The 6,354-nt window shown below is 40.1% G+C and overlaps 1 long non-coding RNA gene across 1 annotated transcript; it reads right to left on the bottom strand.

The window, feature by feature from the left end:
- Positions 1-256: 256 nt before the first annotated feature.
- Positions 257-2,255, bottom strand: LOC146677920 (uncharacterized). The gene is made up of 2 exons (XR_014914328.1): positions 1,649-2,255; positions 257-855 (listed from the first exon to the last, which is right to left on the bottom strand). It is a non-coding gene; the product is annotated as an uncharacterized LOC146677920 (long non-coding RNA).
- Between the last annotated feature and the right edge of the window lie 4,099 nt (positions 2,256-6,354).

Raw genomic sequence — 6,354 nt, 5'->3', positions numbered from 1 at the left:
TTGCCGAGAAATGACTGTGGAAGTGGTCAACAGCAATCTTCCAAAGTCTTCCACCGGTTTTGAAGTACTACGTCTTCCTGCACACTACTGTACCTATGAGTCATTTCTAATGGACATTCAGGTGTGTCTCAACTCTACTGACTCAGGTTTTGGTCTGGTTTACGATTGATTCCATAACCACATGGTAAAATTAGACCATTTCTTCTTTCTTGCATCACATTACTGTACTCGGTGTTCAAAGAAACGGACAATCTAGTGAGTTCTAGTTCTTTTTAATACACTTGACAGTGAAAAATACAGAGTACAGGTGTGCATTTATGGCTTTTTTAATATAAACTGATGAAGAGTTCAGATATCAAAATCAGTTGTTCACTGTACATTATAAATTACACAATATGTTTTGTTTATACTCGCTACTGATACAAAAAAAATTTCTAGAAAAAATTATTTGAATTAAGATGTTACACTACTCTACTGTGTTCATTGTATTAAATCTGCTCAGAGTTGACATGTACTGTATATCCAACCAAGAAATGAATATCATTAAAGTGACAGCTGTATAAAACAAATCCTGTTTTATAGCCACTCACTGTTTTGTTGAAAATGAAATTGGTTATGCTCTTTTGAGTCAGTATTAGCTACAAAGCTGTAGAAATTTAAAAAAAAAAAATCCTCCTGACATAGAAACTGATTAAATGTAATAATGTCTTTCTACAAGTGATTTTGAAGTATTGGTAGCACAGCAGGGTCTTGTTCATTCAGTGCATCTGGGAGCTGAATCTCAGGAATGGTGATCTCATTTGATGGGCAGCGATTATGTTGTCCTGTCCAGTCCACACCATAATCCTCATCAACCTGAAAGAGCATGCACATGTTTTAAATCTAAACTGAAGAGGTGTTTCCTGCAGCTGTTCCTAGATGGACTTATTGAGTCTGCCAGGGCCTATGTGAGTTGCTTAGGCATTGGCTACCAACTAATTATTCATTCACCCATTCTAGGTCAGGATTGGTTCTCTTCAGGTATAACAAATTTAACTTTGTTTAAAGTATTGCCATCTATACCTGACAGGTGGGATAAAAGAGAATGGCTTGGGAGGCGCACAGCAAATCTCAAAGTTTTCCAATTAATGCTGAAAGAACCAAGGATGTAAATGTATTCTTGTTTTAGCTTTACCAAAGACACCAGAGAAAGTATATCTATAATGCTGCTGAAATAGACAAAACCATTTCAATAAACTCGCTATTTAACATCAACCTTGTTATGCGTTATCAGAGAACAATCAACTGCAAACAGCAATGAAACATTCAACTATGTACTATTTAAAGCACTAATGACCCTGTTGTCTAACAAGATGTGATAAGTAAGTAGACTGTGGAAAGCTGGTGGGTCTACTCTCTGTGTAAAAGGTTCCTACAGGCTCCACTGACCCCAGTCTCCGAGTTAACACACTAACAGCTAACACTGCTAAACGTGTCTCAACGCCGAGATGGCGCCGATAGCTTTAGCCGTAGCTGCCCCACTTAGTTTAGACAGTAACAAAAAAAAGTAAGCGATAATAATTCATTGTCAAACGTCATAATTAAGGTCAACACCTAAACAATGCTGTGTACAGAATCACACAGGTGCTCAATTACAGCATAAACTTACCTTAGACCATCCTCCGTCATTTTCCTCCTAATTGTGCTCGGAGACACAGAAAATGTATCGGCAATTACCCCGACGGTTATCCCGGACAGCACTAAAGTCCTGAGTGCTGCACCGGGATTTCTAGACGTGGACGGCCAACATTTGAAGACTGTTCTTCCTCGGCGTATTCCAAACGAACACAGTGCTGAATTGATCTTAAACCTTTGACAATGCTGTCATCGATGCGAACATCTTGAAGAGCAATTATCATCCCAAGCATTTCAGAAACATCTAAACGACTCAAAACAGTATCTACAGGTAAATGATCCCTCTCTATCTGATTTGCTTAAATGAGCAGAACTGGCTGAAGTTCACACCAGTCCGCCATCCTCCGTGACTTTTGACCTAGCACGCTGTTGCTAGCTGCAGTAGCCGTCCGCGGAGCCGGTATCCAGGAAAACTAGTCGATGGTAAACGATAAGCCAATAGGTGCAAAGGTCCAGCCCACTTACATTGATTGACAGACAAAGTCATTCTGCTGAAAAGTCGCATTATGAAATAAATAGACCATCGGGAAAAACGGGATTTTGAAATAAAGACTGACTTTGAAAAAAGGTCATTTTGGACTAAAAACGGCTGGAAATAAATAAAATGCCTCAGGAATAATCTCTGTTATTGTGAAAAATAATGACCATGAAATAATATTTCACAATAATAAGTAAATGTATATAGCAGAATGCAATATATTTCACAATAATGAGCATTTTTTTCAAAATGTGTTCCATTATTTCACAATATCATTCTCACATTACATATCTGTGTCTTATTTATTCACATAGTTATTTATTTCATCTTGACCTATTTATTTATTTAATTTTGAACACTTTGGAGTTCCATATTGTGCAACCATTAATTTGATAGATGACAGCAGTATTTGTCCGTGATTATAGAAAACTGACACTTACGAATGTTTTATAGGTTATTATATGGGTGGCTGTAGCTCAGGTGGCAGAGCAGGTCAGCCACTAACCAGAAGGTCGGTGGTTCGATCCCAGGCTGCCTCCTAGCTGCATGCCAAATATCCTTGGGCAAGATACTAACCCCGTGTTTACCTACTGGTGGTGGTCAGGCAGCCTCGCCGGACAACTGTCAGTGTGCCCCAGGGCAGCTGTAGCTGCCATCACCAGTGTGTGAATGTGTGTGGGTGAATGACTGAATGTAGTGTTTGGGGTCCTTAGGGACTGAGTAAAGCGCTATACAAATGCAGGCCATTTATTATGCAGTGGTGGCCATAGACTACTACAGTCGTCACATTGTCTTTGGACAATATATTAGTGCTCTGTTTATAGCTTGCTCTGTTAGAAAAAAAAATTTGGATACATATTTATGTCACAGTTATACTTTAGTAATTTTCGGCTAGTGTCCACTGAGTTCTGAGGTCTGCTGGTGACCTCGCTACCCTGTCTCAGTTGACACGTTGAACTAGTTCTGCATAATACGTCTCTAAACTTCCATTTTTGCCCATTATTTTAACTTTCTAAATTCAGATTTGTACATATTCTACTGAATTCTTCAGGTAAATAGTGAAAAAAAAAAAGACAAATGAATGCACATTTCCAATGTGTGGTGTTATGCAAATGTTGGGTGCATCAAGACGAACAGCTGGCTGAGCTAATTCTCCAGGTGGGTGCCGTTAAACCATTATACACAAATTAAATGTAGTTAAAAAAAGAAGATGAATGGACATGGAGTTTGTTAATAGTTTAATGCATCTGTTCTCATCTCCTTTTTTGTTTCCATTTCCCCCTTTTTCATCACAGTTTTTAAAATTTTGTTGCCTTCTCCTCAACTCCAGAAAACCTTTAAATTACCTGAGTGAAATTATGTACCTGTAGGTTTAGCCTACTTACTACACATAAATTGGACTCACACTAGAAACATGTAATCTATGCATCCTTTTATTTTCCTTCTTGCTTTCCACGAAGCTCTACTATATGCATTTGATAACCGTGTCCACCTACACTCAGTTATTGAAGGCCCATCGTTCCAGACTTAAATAAATGGGTCTTAGGTTTCTGCCGTGCAGTCACCCTCCAGAGCCAGTTCAATCACTGTCTAACCAGGAGTTACATCCTTTCCCTGCCTTTATCTCTAACTCCAAATTACGGAGTTTCAGCCCTGTTGTCACATCAGAGAGTCACAGGAGGACGTCAGGGAACCAGGGGCCAGCTTAGACAAGGTTATAAAAGACAGAAAAAAGGCAGAAGGTGGTTTGTAAATACACAATGAGGATTATGCGGACGTAGCGCCAGCCCACTGCCCTGCCTTGGCAGGGAAATAGTTCACTCAGTCATCCAACTGGTGTGCCATGAGGGAATATTGCCTTGCTTTGGCTGCTGCACATAAGAGATGTGGTTTTAGAGTTACAGCCTGCTATCTTGCTAAAAGACATTTGAGAAAGGGTTTACTGCTATACTTTGTCAGCGATGGAAATTTTGCTCGCTTTTTCTCCCCCCCTCTCTTATCTGCGGGCTGCTGCATTATAGTCTGAGTCCATGATTGGCATTCTGCAAGTGTGGTCCGCTACTTTGATTAAAAAAAAGAAGTAAAATAAAAATATGTCAGCTATACATATAAGCTTCTGTCCCAACGTGTCAGCTGCTGAAATTACCCTGTCTCCACGTTTCTGCTCTCTTGTGTCACATTGTGCATAAAAATGAGCTAATGGGGGAGCACCCAGACTGCTCTATCCCGATGCTAATGAACAACAAAGTAGCATGAACAGTAGTCATCAACATGTTTTCCTGAGGTTTACACCTGAAATTCCAATATTTTCCCACCTACTACCACATTACCCATTGTTGTATAATTTTCTTTTTCATATCAAGATAATAAACCAAAAGCATAGGATTCTTCCTCTTTAATGGGCTAAAGAGGTCACATTAGTGCTTTAAGGGTTTTAAAATAACAGCGTAACCACAGATAAGCACCCGAAGCAGCACTACAGAGCTCAGTGTTAACATCACATACTGTTGCTGTGGCTCCCTGCTAATCTATGTTCAAGGCAGCTTAGCCTATTTGCCACCATGAATGTCCCAGAGTGTGTCACAGTCTCAAAGACCCACCACACTGGCTTCTGGGAGCATCGCGTTCCCTTTTCTTTTTTTCCACCTTTCCACTCTCCATCACTCTTTAATTCCACTCTTCTTCTCCCCTGTCACAGTTTGATCTTCTTATCTTTACTTTGATTCAAATCTTCTGCGGCCCTCTTTCATTTTCTTGTTCTCAGCCCTTTCTTAAGGTCCTGCATGTTGTGATGAGCCTGAGGCTGCTGGGCGTCTGTGGTGTCCTCCAGAGGCATGGCTCCTGAGCAGAGGATCAGGTTTGAGGATGAGTGAATGTGGCACTCCGCTATCATCCTCTCCCTCTTCTCACTAGTCTCCCTTTTGCTGTCACATCTCCCACTCCTCCTCTTCACTCCTTTATTTCCCATTTTCACTACTATCTGTCCCTGACTCTCTTTGCCTGTCGCCTCTGAGAATGATGCGTATGAGGGTGGCGGAGAAACAGATATAGCTTCCCGACAGAATTGTCTTTACTTGTTCTTCTGGTGCGTGTATGTGCTTGTAAATTGTACTGAATTGTAAATGGGTAAATGGGTGGTTGTTCATCTTAATGCTGGTATGGGAATATGTGGGAGGGAAGGGTATGCTGTTTATGTTTACTGCATCTCAGCATTCCCATTCCAGGAACAAAGAATTGCTGTGTGTAAACTGGGTGGAAGGGTGGGTGGGTGGTGAGGTGTGGGTCATTGTCTGTGAAGAAGATGCTTTACACACACGCACCTTATGGTGGCCCAGAGTGCACACCACAACAAGTTTGACAAAACAGGATAACAAGATGTAAGAAACCACAGCAAAAATGATCAGAATGAAAATGCATTTAACAAAACACATCAACACGCAGCAAAAACTGAAAATGCAAAAATCACACAGAGAGAGAACAAAACAGTAAAACAGAAAGTACAACAAAGATAACCCACTTCATTTAGAGAATAGTAGAAATGTACCATTTAAAAAATTAAAAGGGAAACTGTTAATTAAACTAATTAAATTAAACACATAGCACCATATGAATATGCCAAATCTATAGACAAGGGACCAGATTAGCTGCACCCAGACCTTTCAGGTTTCTGTTTGTACTCTGCTTATAATCTAAGTTCTGTTGACCACTAATATTTGAGCAGGCTTTGGTTGGGTAGAGGTAAACAGTGTAGGTTTAAAAATTTGACAATCTCAAAATCGTCAGCTGTCAGTGATTTATCTTCTTGTTAGCTGTTTTGTGCATTAGTAAACAATAATCAGTGGCTGGAACAAGGAGTCTTGATCCAGATATTTGCTGGCTACACTGAAAGCCCCTAAAACATGGACCTTTGCCACAAGGGGCTAAGTCAGCAGATTAACATACAAACATACATTCTAATTTGTTAATATTCTCTCACCAGTCAGTTAGCTACAACTTGCTACTATTGGGTTGGGGCCTCTTTAATATTTAGAACACCCTTCGTTGTCTGTGAAGGTTCTCAGTCATCCAAGTCATCGTAGTCTAAGGAGCTTGGAAAGAAAAGCGTCTGGACTTCTTTAGGTTTCTTGAAGACATTTCACCTCTCATCCAAGAAGCTTTTTCAGTTATAAGAGCAATTGGTGGAGAATCCCACATTTTAAGCC

The sequence above is a fragment of the Rhamphochromis longiceps genome, linkage group LG2 (genome assembly GCF_057381845.1).
Source record: "Rhamphochromis longiceps isolate RC_006_pf linkage group LG2, R_longiceps_female_GT1.1, whole genome shotgun sequence".
In the NCBI taxonomy this organism is placed as follows: domain Eukaryota; kingdom Metazoa; phylum Chordata; class Actinopteri; order Cichliformes; family Cichlidae; genus Rhamphochromis; species Rhamphochromis longiceps.
The sequence above is the reverse complement of the archived record's forward strand: the minus strand, read 5'-3'. Positions and strand labels throughout refer to the sequence as shown.